The 16,840-nt window shown below is 42.4% G+C and overlaps 1 long non-coding RNA gene across 1 annotated transcript; it reads right to left on the minus strand.

Annotated features, from left to right (window-relative positions):
* Nucleotides 1-5,556: 5,556 nt before the first annotated feature.
* On the minus strand, nt 5,557-9,286 carry LOC121132905. The gene is made up of 2 exons (XR_005869609.1): nt 8,986-9,286; nt 5,557-5,757 (listed from the first exon to the last, which is right to left on the minus strand). It is a non-coding gene; the product is annotated as an uncharacterized LOC121132905 (long non-coding RNA).
* Nucleotides 9,287-16,840: the final 7,554 nt, after the last annotated feature.

The following is a 16,840-nucleotide window of genomic DNA, read 5'->3' on the forward strand; positions in this document are numbered from 1 at the left end:
ATGCAGGCGAAACACCCATGCACTTAAAATTTAACAGAAACAAATTTACTCTGATTTGGCAAAATTTCAAAGGTTTAAAACACTTATTCGAGGTCATATCAGGTAAAGACTGTCCCTTTTCAACCCAAGTGAACTTAGCACTTCACAGGCAAATGCAAACCTCCCACTGTTGCCTTAACTTAGGTCTTTTACAGAGGACTGGGGTTCTTCATGTGAACCACAGCTTAACAGGTAAAGTGTGAAGCGCAGTAAAAATGGGGATCCATGTTTTCTAGGCCAAGCGCCCCAAGTTTAAAGTGAGATCCTCCACAGTATCCAGCCCTGCTGACAAGGGAAAGGAGGCTGTACTGCTTAGAACTAATGTGCTAATATTCAAAAGGAGCAAAAGGACAGCCAGCATGCTAAGGAAACCTCATCGTTTTAACAGCAAGAATGCAACTGCAGTATTGCAGTGAACCTTAGACACTAATGCTTACATTTTAGGAAAACTTGAAGGAGTTCCCTTCTAATCTCAGCAAACATGGTCACGTGTCCACAACCTTCCACAGTGTTCTTATCTGTTTAGTTTTCCCCCATTTCCTCGTCTTACTTTTGAACTGATCATATACTGTAGCACAGCAATGAGCTCATTTTTCTCCTATTTAAGAAGTGTCAGTGTTCTCTGAGGTTACCCTTGCTAAGACACATCTTGTCTTTCTTGTACCTTCTAGGTTTTTCAAGTTTTCATTTCATGCATTGTTTAAAACTTAATTCTGAAATTCCTTTTATTTCCGTCTCTGTGTGTGTATATGTGGGTATGTGCACATGAGTGCAGTTGCCTGAGGAGGCCTGAGGTGTAAGATTCCTCCAGAGCGGGAGTTTTACCTGCCCACTGTGGCTGCTGGGAACCAACCTGGTCCTCTGCAAGGGCAGTAAATACTCCTAACCTCTGAGCCGTCTCTCCAGCATCCTTATGAATTATTAGAAATTTAAATATTTGTTCTCAGGTGCTGTTCACCTCATATTTCTAGACAAGGTCCCTCGCCTGGCTTAGAAATCAAGGAGTATTTCTCTTTAAACCTATAATGGCTCCCTCCTATTTAGATATCTCTTTTCTTGATCTCCTTCTCTATTCTTCCCCCAACTCTATCTTCCTAATCGATCATTTTTTTCTCCTCCCCCTCCACTCCCTCAGAAGATCTTGTCCCTTTCCCTTCTCCAGGAGATCATATATGTCTCTCTTAGGGTCTTCCTTGTTTCCCAGTTTCTCTGGGGTTGTGGATTATAGGCTAGTTATCCTTTTATCTATAAGTGACCCAAAAAATTCTACCAGGGAATACCTATAGCTGATAAACACCTTCAAAAAAGTGGCAGGATACAAGATTAACTAAAAAAATCCATAGCCCTCTTATATAGAGATGATAAATGCACTGAGAAAGAAATCTGAGAAACATCACCCTTCACAATAGCTGCAAACAACATAAAATATCTTGGGGTAACTCTAACCTAACAAGCAAAAGACATGTATGACAAGAACTCTAAGTCTTTAAAGAAAGAAATTAAAGAAGATACCAGAAAATGGAAATATCCCCCATGCTTTTGGAAAGGTAGGATCAACATAGTAAAAATGGCAATCTTACCAAAAGCAATCTACAGATTCAATGCAATCCCCAACAAAATCTCAGCACAATTCTTCACAGACATTTTTAAAAGAACAATACTCAACTTTATATGGAAAAATAAAAAACCCAGGATAACCAAAACAGCCCTGTACAATAAAGGAACTTCCAGAGGCATCACCATCCCTGACTATAGAGCTATAGTAATGAAAACAGCTTGGTATTCGCACAAAAATAGACAGGTAGACCAATGGAATCGAACTGAAGATCCAGATATTAACCCACACACCCACAAACACCTGATTTTTGACAAAAAAGCTAAAATTACACAATGGGGAGAAAGCATCTTCAACAAATCGTGCTGGCATAACTGGATGCTGGTGTGTAGAAGATTGCAGAGAGATGCATATCTATTGCCATGCACAAAACTTAAGTCCAAATGGATCAAAGACCTCAACATAAATCCAGCCACACTGAATCTCTTAGAAGAGAAAGTGGAAGTACCCTTGAACGAATTAGTACAGGAGACTGCTTCCTGAACGTAACACCAGTAGCACAGACACTGAGATCGACGATTAATAAATGGGATCTCCTGAAACTGGGAAGCTTCTGTAAGGCAAAGGACACAGTCAACAAGACAAAACAGCAGCCCATATCAGACAGAGGGCTGATTTCCAAATTATACAAAGAACTCAAGAAGCTAGTCACCAAAACACCAAATAATCCAATTAAAAAGTGTGGTACAGAACTAAATAGAGAATTCTCAATAGAGGAATCTAAAATGGTTGAGAGACACTTAAGAAAGTGCTCAACATCCTTGGCCATCAGGAAAATGCAAATCAAAACAACTCTGAGATACCATCTTATTCCTGTCAGAATGGCTAAAATCTCAAACACCAATTTATGTTGGAGAGGATGTGGAGAAAGGGGAACAGTCTCCTCCACTGCTGGTGGGAATGCAAACTTGTACAGCCACTTTGGAATTCAGTATGGCGGTTCCTCAGGAAAATGGCAACCAGTCTACCACAAGACCCAGCAATTCCACTCTTAGGCATATACCCAAAAGATGCACATTCATACAACAAGGACATCTGCTCCACTATGTTCATAGCAGCATTATGATAGCCTGAACCTGGAAGCAACCTAGATGCCCCTCAACCGAAGAGTGGATAGAGAAAATGTGGTACATTTACACAATGGAGTACTACTCTGCGGAAAAACAATGGAATCTTGAGATTTGCAGGCAAATGGATGACACTAGAAGAAACCATCCTGAGTGAGGTAACCCAGTCACAAAAAGACAAACATGGTACGTTGCAGACATTTTTTTTTCCAGCTTTTTGTTTCTACTTAATGTGCGGCTTTTCAAGTGCTCACTGCACGGAAGAGCCTCTTAAAGGAGCCAGATTTGCTTTTTGTTTCCTTTTTCTTCTTTCTTTTTCAGATCCTATGTGGAAATTCAGGCCCCACATTGTAATGCCAAATGTCACACTCTTTCTTTGGGCCGGTAACCAGCTCCCAAATCGTGACATGGAGACTTATCAGTTATGAATGCTCAGCCTTGGCTTATGCTCATTTCTGGCTAGCTATTTTTCTGTAACTTAAATTCACCTGTTTCTTTTCATCTGCTTTGCCTCAGTAGGACACACATAACATTCTGTACGTCCTACTCTGTGTCTGTCTGTCTGGGGGCTGCCTGTCCCTAGGCATGCTCCTCTCTCACTCACTCTCTCTTCCCTTTTCTCTCTGTCCTCTTATGTCTAGATTCCTCCTCCTCCTCATTCTCTCTGCCCACCTGCCCTGCCTAGCCCTCTACTGCCTAGCTATTGGCCATTCAGCTTTGTATTAGACCAATCAAGTGCCTTAGTCAGGCAAGGTAAAACAACAACACCCATTTCCATAATTAAACAAATGTAACATAAACAAGTATAACACATCTTTGCCAAGTTAAAGTAATATTCCACAACAACTTGGTCTTCAGTTAGTGGATCTGTTTGGGAAGGATTGGGTTAGAACGTATGGCCTTATTGGAGGAAGTGTGTCACTGGGGGTAGGTTTAGAGGTTTTTTAAAGTCCAAGCCATTACTGGTCCCCCTCCCCCGCTGGCTTTGTGGTTGCTGTCTGAACATGTAAGTTCTTAGCACCTGCTCCAGCACCATGCTTGTCTGACTGCTCCCATGCTCCCTTCTATGATGGTCAGAAACTCTAGCCCTCTGAAACTGTGAGCCCCACACAAGCTCTTTTATAAGCTGCCTTGGTCATGGTCATGGTCATGGCAATAGAAAAGTCACCAGGGCAGGAAGGAACACTGTAAAGTATGAAGATGCATTATCAAAGGAAAAATGAATTTCTTCATGCCCTAAAGTAGGACTATTCTTCTAAACTAAGAACAATATGACCAAAGTAGAATGAGTAAGAATATTGCAGGAAGAATGTAGAAGAACTTGTGAAAACACTTTCTGTGTGGACAAACTGGCTGACAGTAGATGAAAATTGTTTGAAGCTTTTCTAGAAATTGAGCAACAATACTAAAGCAAACTGGAAAACTAGAATTTGGTCTTCTTGTTTCCTGGTGTGTTAGATGGTGCTCAATGGGAAATGTGAAGGGTCTGTTTCATTATTGCATTTGAGTTGTTTGGGCCCAAGAAACAAAGAGTCAAGGAAATGTTTAACATAATTTGATGGGGGATGTCCTTTTGTATGCATGTTTCTCTTATTGGTTGATGAATAAAACACTGTTTGGCTAGTGGCCAGGCAGGAAGGATAGGCTGGGCTATCAGACTAGGAGACAGGAGAATTCTGGGAAAGGTAGGCTGGGAGAGCCCGCCAGAGAGTTGCCATGTAGGCTGCCAAAGGAGTAATAGGGCATTTTCTGGTAAGCCAAGACCACATGGAAACACATAGATTAGTATTTATGCATTAATAATTAAGACAGAGCTTGCCAATTAGAAGCCCTAGCCACTGGCCAAAAATTTTATAATATAACTTCCATGTGTTGATTAGGGCCTCAAGGGTGGCAGGACCCTGGTGGGACAGAAAACTTCATCAACAATAATTTCCTGTGTTTCATGCTGTACTCGTGATTTTTTTTCAAAACCACTTAAGTGTAGAGTGATGCCTTTTTCTTGTCAGGCGCTTTGGTTCTTCCCCACCAGTCGCCTGGGCTCTGCCGCATTGTAGTCCCCAAATAACACACAAGACGCTGTATTAATTATGAAGCGGTTGGCCTTGCTTGTTTCTTACTGGCTTAAGTATTTACTCCATAATTGTTATTCTAAGTATTTCTCTTACTGGAGAAAAGTTCTGGACATCTTACTTCTCTGGCAGGCTACATCGTGACTCCCTGTGTTTCTCCTACCCAGAGTCCTACTGGACTCCTAGTCCCACCTATCTTGCTTCCCTATTGGCCAACAGTGCTTTATTGACATATACACAGGACTTCCTCATCACTTAAGAAACTGAGTCTTCTCTACTAACCAACCTAAGCTTAGTGCACATAATTTTTAGAATTTAGATTGACCAGTAATACCACTTTGGTTAAATAAAGGATTATTTTTCACTATGATCTGCAATTTCTATATTGATCAAATGTGTTAAACTTTTGATATTTTTATGACCTTCAAATTTATATTTTTCTTTACCCTGAAATAATTTGGGGTCTTTCAGAATGTCCCTTGGTCTCTCTAAAAAAACATGTGCTATATTCCTAAAAATAGAGAAATAGCTAATTAATTGGTTATGTTTGATAAATGATGTGTGAATCATGGTCAAATAAGCAATATGTTCAAATCTCTTTAAGCTGCATTTGTCTCAATGTGTTAATATTTCAGAAGTTATATGAGATCCACAGAAATGTAACAGTCCTCTATAATGAGATCTGGTGTCCTCTTCTGGCATGCAGACATGGAGGCAGGCTGTTGTATTCATAATAAATAAATAAATCCTTAAAAAACAGTCCTAATGTAAGTCATAATCATGTTTGTATCTTTAAGTATATACAAGAGCTTGGGACAACAGCCATACATGTAGTTATAAGTGATCAGGAGGCTGAGGCAGGAGGATCAGCCTGGGAGCTCTGATTCAGGGTCAGCTTGCATGACTGCCTGGAGCTGCTGGATCCTTCCACAATCTCTGCCCTACAGGAGTCCTCATGGAAGAGCTGAAATGTCACAAATAATGAAAAAACAACAATGGGTGGCTATTCTATTAAAACCGCACAAAGGGCTCGTGTTTGGTTAATTTTATAAGACAATAAACCCTCAAATTATTAATACTGTAGCCATTGCTGGATGGTTTGAACACTTTTGGGTGGATTCACTCACTGGCCCCTTTTAGTGCTTATCTCCTAGGTGACAAAAACTTTTTTGTACAGAATGGCTAACACTATACATAGCTACAGTTATTTTTTAAAAAGTGCTTTCCTCCTGGGGGCATTCCTGCAAAGATCTCCAGCAACAGAAATACTAGTTTCAATGTATGAGTGTCACAGACACAGTGATATCACGCCTGGATTGACCGGATTGCCTGTCAATGGCATAACACCGTAAGTGGCTCCCTCTGGCTCTGTTGGAAGAGACCATACCAGTGTATACACACCAAATCATCAGAGCCCTGAGTTCTAGACTGACAGCTCTCAAGACTCTTCAAACTATACATCTATAGGGAGCCTTATAGCAAACCTACCTAGAAATGTATCTTCCAAGAAGCAGAGGGCATCCTAACACATGGATCAAGACTGATCTGTTACTGCAAAACCTTTCTTTTTCCATCACTGGCTATCTTGATGCTACCTTTCCTTCTAGGAAGATACACAGCACCATGGAGGCTATACCAAGGTTAATGCCATGCAACAAAACAAAAACCAGCAGCTGTTGGGTTTATGGCGTATCAAAGCCTCCAAATCAGGAAACACTACCACTATGGCCAACATTGTTCCATGTTTCTACTCCACCACTGTGAATCCCCAGAGAAGGAGGGAAAGCTCTCTTTGACATGGTGGATATCACTGCTCTGTGCCTCGATGGGAATATGGTCCTGGCTTTCTAGTTACTAATGTAGTCACCAGCAAATACAGGGAACTGATCTGAGTGACATCTGCAAGAGGTTGATCTTGAGCACATAGGGCCTGGAATGATCTATGTGACCACTAAGTCCAGGAAGTTGTCTTTTCACTATTACTTCATGCTAAGGGATTGCAAAAGATGTTTTCAACTGGACCATGTTCAAGAGCTACATAAACTCAGGATGTGCAAATTTAACTGAGTCCTGCTCAAATGCCCCTAGGTAGCCATGTTTTCTAGTCTCCAAGGACCGAGGTTGGTCTATGGGGAATTTCTTCACTCTATCCAACTTTCCTATCTTTGAGAACTAGCTGTTTGACCTGGCTCTCTCCTGCTTTCTGAGCAGTTTTCCATAAAGTTTCCATACTTTCCACAATCATAACAAAGTGTTCAATATCCAAAATTAGTTCCAACCATGTGGCAAACATGTTAGTTTCTACTGAAGAAAAGTCCTAACAGGATTCCCGAACTAGACTCACTCTGGGCAACAGGTGGTGCTGTTGTAGTCCTTGAAGGTAAGATGTTAGTTTGGGGAAATGTGTGTTGTAGCAGATCAGAGCTCCTGCTCAGAAGGGTGAGGAGCTCTCAGGTGGAGGAAAACATTCATGCCCATTGATTAGTGGAACAAAATTTAGCTTTGAATCTTCTTGGCCATGTTGTGGGTTTGTATGTGTTGCTGAGTAAAATAGAATGCTGTACCTAGCATTCCCTTGATTTTACTACTGTACAAGAGTAGTGAGGCTGAGTGTGGTGGCTCACACCTGTGATCCCAGAGCTCAGAAGGCAGAGGTGGGTGGTTGTCTAAGAGTTTGGGGCAAGCATGGTCTACACAGCAAGTTCAACATCAGACAGGGCTATATAGTGAGACCCAGTAGGGAAAAAAAGTAATGAAAAGGGTGGCTGAGGAACCGGGAGAGCATGCATGTCAAATGGACAAGGTCCTGGGTTCAATTCACAGCAACAATAATGATAATAGTAACAATAATAATAAATGATGATGATGATAGTACTAAACCAATCAATAAAATACCTGGTGGTGCTGTTGCTGAATGAATGAATGAGTGACTATCTTAAGGAAACAACTCAGAAAAAAGAAAGGCATATTGTTTGTGGGAGCAGGTAAGTTGGCTTGCTGGCATCCAGAATAGTGGGTTGTAAGCCTGGCTGTCCAAAGACTTTCTTGTCATGATAGTTAAGTGTGTTTTTAGGTTCCCATGTGTGTTACAGGCTAACTACAAAAAGACTAAGTCAGTGGATTTCACAGCTTGCTATAGTCCTTAGTCACATGACAACCCAAACTACAATTCTGACCAATAGGAAATAAAATATTTGAACTCTATTTTAATGTAATATTTGGGTTATTTGATTATGTTCAGTTTGGTTCCCAGAGACAGCCATTAGGATTGTGCTGAGTTTCATGGTATTATTTTCTTGATGACATCATGTTATTTCCCAGTGTGTCATATCCCCTCAGGAGATATAATCAGGGCCAGGCATGGAGGAAGAAGCAGGGGAATGCAGAATTGAAACCAGCCTGGGCTATATAGCAAGACTCTGCCCTCCCAAGGGTTGGGGGGCAATAAGTGTTCCTACCCAGCCATCCTTTGTAGTTTAGACAGATAACAAGAACGAAAAAGCAGAACCGTGTAAAGAATGGAGATTCCACTTAGACCAATCAATTATGGTGGTGACAGAAAGTTTTTCAGTGCTTATAGCTTCAGTCAGTCTCTCCAAGCTTGAGAGGCTCTCAAAGAGGGGAAAAATAGCTTTGTCTTGGGGGAACCCAACCCACAGCTCCCCCAGGTCCCAATTTCCAAGCAACACGGAATTTCCCACCGTTTACACAGGCATTGGCCAAACCACTTCATTTTGCTCTAAGAAAACATGAAAGGTGCTGCAGGGCTCGTTTCAATAGAATCGTGGGGAGACAGATTCTGGCTCCGCCACTAAAACACCTGCATGACCAGGAAAAAGCCTCATTCCTCTTGGGCCTGGTTCCTATTTGCAAAACCAAGTGGGTGGCCATCGAGAAGTGGAAGGGCTAGAAAAGTCAGTTTATTGTGTAGTAAGTTATAGTTCGAGGTGCAGTGGCTGCAGACCCAGGCAACGCCAGGAAAGTTTGCGGCAATTAGAAAATAGCACAATCAATTTCGAACTGGACAGTAACCCACAGTGATTAAATTAGCGCCCACGAGATAGCTGATGGGTCCGAAGTGCCCAAAGTCACAGAACGTGCAGGGAGCGAAGGTGAGAGTCCAGCTGGGGAGGGCAGGTCCCCTGCAGGAGGCTAGTGCCCAGCCTGGGAGGGGTGCAGCCTCAGCTCTCACCAGCCCCAGGAAGGCTGCATACAGGACCGCGGTGGAGAAGCAGCTCAGCGTGCTCCTGGCCCGGCCACTCCTCCGGGAGGTCGCTGCCTTCTGTTCATTCTGCGCCGGGGTCTCGGCCTGGAGGAGCCGCTGTGCGGCAGGCGCGGCCCCAAACCCACGGAACTCCACTTCCAACTCCAGCTTGGCCACTCCAGGCTAATGGTGTCGCCGCTGCTGCCAAGCTTTTGGACAGATCCCTCTGGGGCTCCTGTCCTTCCAGGCCTGGAGGTTCCACCCCGTGTCACCTTCCCCCAGGGACCTGTCAGAATCAGGCCAGGGAATCTTGGACTTCGTACAGGATTGTGTTGCAAGAGGACAGTCAAGCTCCATCTAGCACAAGCCTGAGCGATCACGTGATGAAAAAGGCTCCAGGCAGCAAGGGCCTGGTGGAGGAGCCTCCACTTGGAAGTAAACTGGGAGACCGCTGGCCTGGCCGCTGCTGCCAGCATCTCACCTGTGAGAACCCCAGACACCCTGGTATACACCACGACCAAAAGCATCTTGGTGGGGGATTTAATTCACTCCCGCGTTACAGTCCACCATTGAGGGAAACCAAGGCAGAAGCTGACACAGACACCCGGGCGCGCTGCTTACTGTGTTGATCTCTATCCTTGCTTTCTTACACACCCATGACCCTGACAGGGTGGCTCTGGCCACAGTGGGTTGGGCCCTCCCAACCCCTCCCATCTGCATCATTATCAGGACAATGACCGGAAGTCACGCCCACAAGCCAACCTGGTGGAGGCAGTTCCTCAATCAAGGCCCCCTCTTCCCAGGTGACTCTAGTTTGTGTCAAGCTGACCAAAACTAACCACAAACTTCAGGGTAGAAACTCAGGTCCACGCTGCCCAGGTCACCTGGGGAACAGAAGGAGCCCAGAGATTTTGTCCCTTAGAAGGTGTCCCAAAATTCCTGTGTGTCCAGATGCATTGTGCATAGCTGGTGTTACAGACAGCAATACATTAACAGTTTCCTATAGCTCACCCTGGGGCTGGGGATGTAGCCCAGGGATAGACCCTAGACTGTATCTCAAGCATAATCATTTGAAGCTGAGGTTTCTCAAATATGCACACATCATGGAGATAACTCAGATGCTGTGAAGAATTTCAACTTGCATCATTTCTTAGTTGTTAGCTTTGTTTGTTTGCTTATTGTTGTTTTAGACAGGGTCTTACTATTTAGCCCTAGCTGTCCTGGAACTCACTATGTAGACTGTGCCAACCAGAAACTCACAGAGATCCACTGGCCTCTATCTCCTGAGTGCTGGGGTTAAAGCCTGCCCCATTGCTTAGTTTTTGTACTAGCAAAGGGAAAAAAAGCCTGTATTTTAAAAAATTTCATTTATATGTGTGTGAGTGTGTGTATGTGTATGTTTGCACACACACGAGTGCACCTTGCCACCGTGTGCACATGGAGGTCAGAAACAAGTTGAGGGTGTCAATTCTCTCCTTCCTCTATGCAGACAACAGGAATTAAACTCAGGTGAGGCTTAAAAGTCAGGGTTTTTACCTGCTGAGCCACACACCAGCCCAGAGGGACTCATCTTTACCAGATTCCAGATTCCAGCTTAGCTCTTTACTCAAGGCAACCCATCCTCAAATTGTGAGGTTTTCCTTTAACTTTATATTAAACGTCTTGTCCATCTTACTGCTCTTATCCACTTAGATCCCTAGATTTCAAACCCTTGAGTCACCCTTTCTTACAAGCACCTTTCCAGTTTTGTCCATTTGCTCATTAAGCTTTTCTAGTTTGCCTCAGGAATATCTCAATCTTCTCTCTCTGTCTCTCTCTGTCTCTGTCTCTATCTGTGTCTCTGTTTCTGTCTGTCTCTCTCTCTCTCTGGCTATCTGGCTATTTTTTGAGACAGGGTTTTTTTGTTTGTTTGTTTTACTTACTCCTCTCTCTCCTGGAAATCATATGTAGACCATAGACTAGGCTGGTCTTGAACTCACAGAGATCTTCCTGCTGCTGCCTCCTGAGTGCTGGGATTAATAGCACACTCCACTTTTAATATCTCTTAAATCAACTTCCAAGTTTGCATGTCCTCTACCTTAGTTGTTGTCCTCGTTTATTGCTAGACTATAACAAATGCTTTTAGTATATATCCAAAGCTTGTGTCCAGCATCTTCATCAGGTTTCTGATCCGTCGGGATGATGAGGAATAGCAGTGTGAAGATGCTATTCACTATTGTTGGGGATGTAGACTGTTGAAGCTGCCATGGAAATCAGTGTGGAGGTTTCTTAAGAAACTAAAAATAGGAGCTGGAGAGATCACTCACTGGTTAAGAATACTTCCTGCTTTTGCAGAGGACTCACGTTCAGAGTACTCCCACATAGTGCCTCTCAATCATCTGTAATGGATCTAAGAGATGCAGAGCCCTCTTCTACCCTCTGCAGGCACCTGGCTAGTATGTGGTACACAAACAAGCATGCTGGAGGAACTGCAATACTCATAAAAATAGATCTTTTTAAACAAGCTAAAAATAGGATAATATTGGCAGCATGGTGGTGAATGCCTTTAATCTTAGCACGCAGGAGGCAAAGAGGCAGATCTCTGTGAGTTTGAGGTCAGCCTGGTCTACAAAAAGAGTTTCAGGACAACAAGAGCTATATAGAGAAACTATTTGAAAAAAGAAAAAAAAAACTGTAGTTGGGTTTTTCTTTGGACCACCAACCAACTCCCAAATAAAGATATGGAGACTTATTATTAACTATGAATGCTGGGCCTTAGCTGAGGCTTGTCACACTGGGTCTTTTAGCTTTTTTAAACCTGTTTCTATTCACTTATATTTTGCCTCAGGATTTTTTTTTACCTTTCTTTCATTCTGTATGTCCTATTTTCCTGCTCTTGGGTGTCTATCCGTCTGGCTTCTGGCATCTCCCTTGTGTCTCTTTTTCTTTCTTCTTTGAGCCTAAAATCCCCCTCCTACTTATTCTCCCTGCTCTGAAGTCCCACCTATTGAGCTGGTGTTTGTTGGGGTCCGTTCCAGAGTGGGGGAAAGGCTGGCTAAGAGAATTAAGAATCAGAAACACAGAATAGCTGTCAGGAGGGCAATTTCAGTCCATATTGAATGTGCCTCAGTTTATTTATGCATCATCTTAAGTGACCAACCAAAGGTGGGGACAATGGCAGAAGACTTCTATTATCATATATAAAGAGCAAAGAGTCATTGCTTCCTGTAATCTGAGGACACTCCATAGCTGTACTTACTAGGCACTTTATAGCTGCACTATCACATAGCCTTCAGGCTGAGAATGAACTGTTGGGCTCAAGTGTATTGTTATTTAGATAGGAGCCATTCACCACCAAGGCCAGGGCATCCTGTAGCCAGTTTAGCTTATGTCATAGGGACAATAGGAGCGAGTTGAGCTCTCTGAACTTGTGGCAGGATGGAATGGATTTCCATATACAGGTCCTAACTAACACTTCTCCCTCACTATTTTCCATTCAGCTATTAAAATCCTCTTCCTACTTATTCTCCTTGTCCTGAAGTCCTACCTACATATACCTCCTCCCTCACTGTTTTCTATTCAGCTTTTTATTAGATCAATCAGGTGCCTTAGACAGACAAGGTAAAACAGCAACACATTTTTACATAATTAAACAAATGTAGAATATCTTTACATAGTTATACAAATATTCTGCAACATAAACAAATGCAACATTAGCGGGGTGTTGGTGGCGCATGCCTTTAAATCCCAGCACTAGGGAGGCAGAGGCAGGCGGATCTCTGTGAGTTCAAGGCCAGCCTGGTCTACAGAGCAAGTTCCAGGACAGCCTCCAAAACAATGCAGAGAAACTCTGTTTCGAAAAACGAATAAAAAATGCAACACATCTTTACATAGTTAAATAAATGGACACATCTTTACATAGTTAAACAAATTCCTCAACATTTCCCCCTTTTTGTCTAAATAAAGTTTTAGCTTTAAGACAGACTACATACAATAAGAATAAGTAGAAATACACTTATAATATATAATATATATAGTATCCAGTTGGATATATATATAGTATCCAGCGGCTCTGGAACCAGGCAGGCGGGAAGGCCCCTATCAAAAGAAAAAGCTTCTCTTAACAATAAGTCCTGGCTGGAGTCGTCTGTAAGGCTAGACCATCTCAGCCAGCAGTCTTGAAGCTGTTCTAGGTGCAGATCTCTGAGGAAACTGCAAGAGTCACCCTGAGAGGCTGGATCACCTGAGTCACCTGCTTTCATTGGTGTTTGTTCACCTTGCTCTGAAAACACACAAACTTTCAAAGGTAACATGCATTTCTGCATTAACACAAGTTTGGAATGTGAGTTGTACACAAGTCAGTTAAAGATGATTTCTGTTATTTTATGAAAGGATCGCATGTAATAAGTTATGAGGACTCGGCAACCAACAAAATTTATCAGGTCTCTTCTCATCTCCTCTCATCTCAGAGCTGTAGCCATGTCAGAATATCAGCTTTCACATTACCTGTCCTGTAGTCTTTTTGTTGGCTTTCTCTCCCATGTCTGTAGCCAAGATATTAAGGAGGTCTCCCCTGGTCAAATCTGACCTTTATTAATCTGGAAGAAATCCACAGTCTTTTGCTTCCTGTGGAAATAAAGGCATAACCCCTTCTCCAATGCAACACATTTTCTGACTTCCATTTTAAAGTTAAGACATTTTGAAAATATATGTTGATTTGATTGACAATTTCCATAATCAAATGTCTCTCAGCAGCTGTCATTTGTTCTTTTCAATGAAAAACCTCAAAGACAACACAGTAACATGTAGAATCCAGACTCCCTGAGTATTTCCTATCTCTATGTGGATTATCCTTTTATTATTATTACTTTCTTTAAAGACTTTATACTATTATTTTTAATGTATTGTTTATGACTATCCGTATCCTTTTTCTGCGTAGAGATTTTTCCATCTGAACCTGCCTTACTGTATATCTGTAGACTTTTCTGTCTGCATGAGCAAAATCATAAACCCACCACAAGGCTTAACTCATGGGCACTCGAGCATTCAGATAGCTGCCTGGAGATGTCTCTCTGTACCTCAGTCAGCATGAGAGACACAACACTAGGAAGCCATAATTGGCTCTGTTTTTGTGTGTTTAGGATCTTTTTTTTTTTAATGCTTTCTCAGGTCTTATGTGGATATGCATTTGTATTGGACACCATTTGTATTTGGGCACCATTTGGAGGTGGACTTTTCTATTGGGACTGCCGTCTCCCCAATAATGATATGAAGACTTCTTGTTGATTACCAAACTTGACTGAGAGCTTATGCCTGTTTCTAACTAGCTTTTATAACTCAGGTTAACCCATTTCCATTAATTTACTTTCTTCTGTGTGGCTGTATCACCTGCCCAAGCTGCTTTCCTGCTGTCTCTGTGTCTGGATGGTAACTCCTCTCCCCTCCCCACTTCTTCCCAGCAGTCTCTCTGCCCCCCAAATCCTTCCTAGCTATCAGCTGGTTAGCTTCTTATTAAACCAATCACAGTGAAATGTCTTCAAGAGGGATGTTCTACAACAACCATTCCTTGTCAGTGCCAGAGAAACTCATCTACAGAGCAATTAAAAGATTTAACGCCTGTTGTTAAAAACACTGCTCTGGATGTCAAAAAAACAAAACAGCTCTAGCAGATAAAACAAAAACTTCAAGAGAAACAAGAAAACAAGTGTTTCAGCAAACTGCTATAAATGATCAGAGACCAAAGCTAAAAATTCAAATAAATGGCATCAAAATGGAAGGTTTACCAGACCACTAAGGTTCAGCAATCAAAGTATTGGAGACCAACAATCAAATTAACAAATTAACATAGCCAATCAAAACAAACCAACTCATCCTAACACTGGGTTTCCCCTTTTCCTTTATAAACCACATTTGCCTATGGGCCACTTTGGTCTCCTCTATCCCAGAGGCAGTCTTTTGTCCCCTAGGACAAACATCCCCTCTTCCTCAACACTTTTCCCCCCTCTCCCTTTAATCTTTTCCCTTCCCCCCCATCCTCTGTCTCCAGTCTTTGTCTCTTATTCCCTACCCTTTTCCTCTCAGGGGCAAATAAATCTCCTGTGTGCTGAGAACTTGGTCTTGGTGTGTCCTGTCTTTTCAGCATTTGAATTCAACTAAGAGTGATTGAATTTACTGCACATTTTTCTTAGTCTGTCATTGTCCTGTTTACGACTAGCATTAATATTATTTTAATTCTTTATTTTGCTATTATTGAGTGTTCATGTATGAAACCTATGGAGGTTAGGGCCATTTTTGGAAGTTGTTCCTTCCACCTTAGGTACCTCAGTTTGAACTCGGCGTGCAAGATTGCTCATTTCTCCTCGACAGGACAATAGTTCTGTTCCCAGCATCCACATTTGGGGCTCACAACCACCAGTAACTACAGCTCCAAAAGATCTGGTACCTCCTTTCTGGCACCTGCACATACATGGCACAACACACACACACACACACACACACACACACACACACACAAACTTTCTATTGTATTTGTACAATATTGTTCAGGACATTGATCAGATATGGAAAATCATCACTGCTTCTTTTTATAAATTTCTCCCAATCAAATGAAATAAATTATTTTTCTAGATGCTTGATTAATTTAGCAACTTTCTAGATGGGTCCTAGGAATATCTCCAAAGGATATGTCTTCTTATAAAAACAGAGATATTAAACTCATATGTATTAGTTTATTTGATATATTATAGGAGAAATATGATGAAATAATGCAAAATATATACAAATGATACATTCAAGTATATGAGAACTCTGATGACATAAAAATGCAAAATTAATGAGTTTTATACAGGTAGTATGTTACTAATGTGTTTCAGAAACTGTGAGAACGTCCTAGAAATACTGTGGTCATAAGTATAACACTAGTTGTCACAATCCTAACTGTTACTCTGTTATTTGAAGCAGGCTCTCATGTATCCCAGGGTGGCTTTGAACTCCGTGTGCATGCAGCTGAGGATAACCCTGAGGCTCTGAGTCTACTGGCCTCGACCTCCTGAGTGCAGACTCGCTTACGGCCTTTGTGCTAGGGATGATCCTCAGGACGGTGTGTGTGCCAGCAAGTCCTCCACCAGATGTGCTGCCACCCAGCCTCTACTCATTACCTTTAAGTATTATATGCAAGAGGCAAGCCCATGGCCTCCCCAGAGTCCTAGCTAATCACCAGGCTGTGGCAGGAAAATCACCTGAGCCAGGCAGTTCTGGTCAGCATGGACAGCATAGCAAGACCAGCTTGTAAAATCTGTATGAAACAGACACAAGGAACCTTTCCTGCCCAATGTGTTACTATTGTACTGAACTCTCAAATGATCTTTAACCACGGTCACCTTAAGTCTTGTCATTTGCAGCTAATTGTTTAGTATGAGAGGACAATCCTGGAAAGGAATATCAAGCTCCCCTGGCCTGGGTAGGAATTCTCAACTTCTGATGAAGAAACCAGTGGTTCATAAACATCGAGCTGATGTTAATCCAGGGTCAAGCACAGTAAGAATTAATTAAGTCCTCGGGAAATGCCTTGGCGGATGTTCGTGCTAAGCTAGTCCGTGGTGAAATGACAAGCTATGCAATGTGAAGGAACGCCGAGGACTGGCCCAGGTCCATTACCTGTCAGAGTCTATGGTGTGCAGTGCCAAGCACCTAACTGGAGGGGACGTGAATGCATTGCTGAGCACGGACCCAGGGAGAGCTTGGGCGGCTGCCTGGTGCTTGCAGAGCCCTCACAGCCTCTAGTATTAAAAGCTCTGCACTCTAAGACACACCATGCAGGGGAAATGATGTGAACTCTAACAGAACATTGATAGACATGCATTTC

The sequence above is a fragment of the Mesocricetus auratus genome, unplaced genomic scaffold (genome assembly GCF_017639785.1).
Source record: "Mesocricetus auratus isolate SY011 unplaced genomic scaffold, BCM_Maur_2.0 Super-Scaffold_100018, whole genome shotgun sequence".
NCBI classification, from domain to species: domain Eukaryota; kingdom Metazoa; phylum Chordata; class Mammalia; order Rodentia; family Cricetidae; genus Mesocricetus; species Mesocricetus auratus.